Below are 965 nucleotides of genomic sequence, written 5' to 3'. Positions count from 1 at the left end.
TAATCCAATCTATGACTCTGGCTTTTAATGGGACAGCTTATTCTGTTTATATTCATTGTAATAACATGTTATAGTTACATTCATTTCCAACATAATGTTTCATGTCTTTTATTTATCATTAACTTTTTATGGTTCCTTTATTTGGCTTTTTCCAAGTGTTGTTGGATTGATCAAGTATTCTTCATTCTTTCCCTCTGTTGATTTGATTTTTTATATTGTAATTCTATGATTACAGTGCTTACATTTAAATTTTCATAATGTACACCTGACTTAACAAACTTAACTAAATGTAAAAATAATATTCCCATGTGATTGGCCCTTTGTGTCCACTAGTTCCACGTCCATAAATTCAACCAATTGTAGATCAAAATATTTTAAAAAACAATAAAAAATAACATTATAACATAAAAATACTACAAATAAATTTACATAACATTTACATTATATTAGGTATTATAAGTAATCAAGAGATGAGTTAAAGTATATTATAGGATGTACATAGGTTATATGGAAATACTACACCATTTAATATACATAAGTGACTTGAACATTTGTGGATTTTTGGTATCTGAGGGGGTCCCTGGAACCAATCCCCTACAGACACTGAGGGACAACTATACTCTTATTGAACAATAGAAAAAACAAAATACTTTTTAATTCCAATTTTTCTCTATCTTTCTACATTATGGTTGCCTATTATTTAATTCTATCTTGCTGTAGGCAGTCAAAAACAGTCAGGATCATTAAGAGTAATATTTAGAGATGTTGGGCATTTTTTCATCTGTTTGTTGGCCATTAGTCTATCTTCTTTTAAAAAGTTTCTGCTCATGTCCTTTGCCCACTTTTTAACAGGGTTGTTTGATTTTTTTCTTGCTGATTTTCCTGAGTTCTATATAGATTCTAGTTATCAGCCCTTTATTGGATGTATAGTATGCAAATATTTTCTCCCATTCTGTAGGTTGTCT

At 29.3% G+C, this 965-nt stretch overlaps 1 pseudogene; it reads right to left on the bottom strand.

The window, feature by feature from the left end:
- The window catches only part of LOC105821177, a 96,865-nt pseudogene that overhangs the window by 87,350 nt on the left and 8,550 nt on the right, over positions 1-965 (bottom strand).

This window comes from Propithecus coquereli, unplaced genomic scaffold (genome assembly GCF_000956105.1).
Source record: "Propithecus coquereli isolate 6110/MARCELLA unplaced genomic scaffold, Pcoq_1.0 Scaffold561, whole genome shotgun sequence".
NCBI classification, from domain to species: Eukaryota; Metazoa; Chordata; class Mammalia; order Primates; family Indriidae; genus Propithecus; species Propithecus coquereli.
Note: the sequence above shows the minus strand (reverse complement) of the source record. Positions and strands in the feature narration are given on the sequence as shown.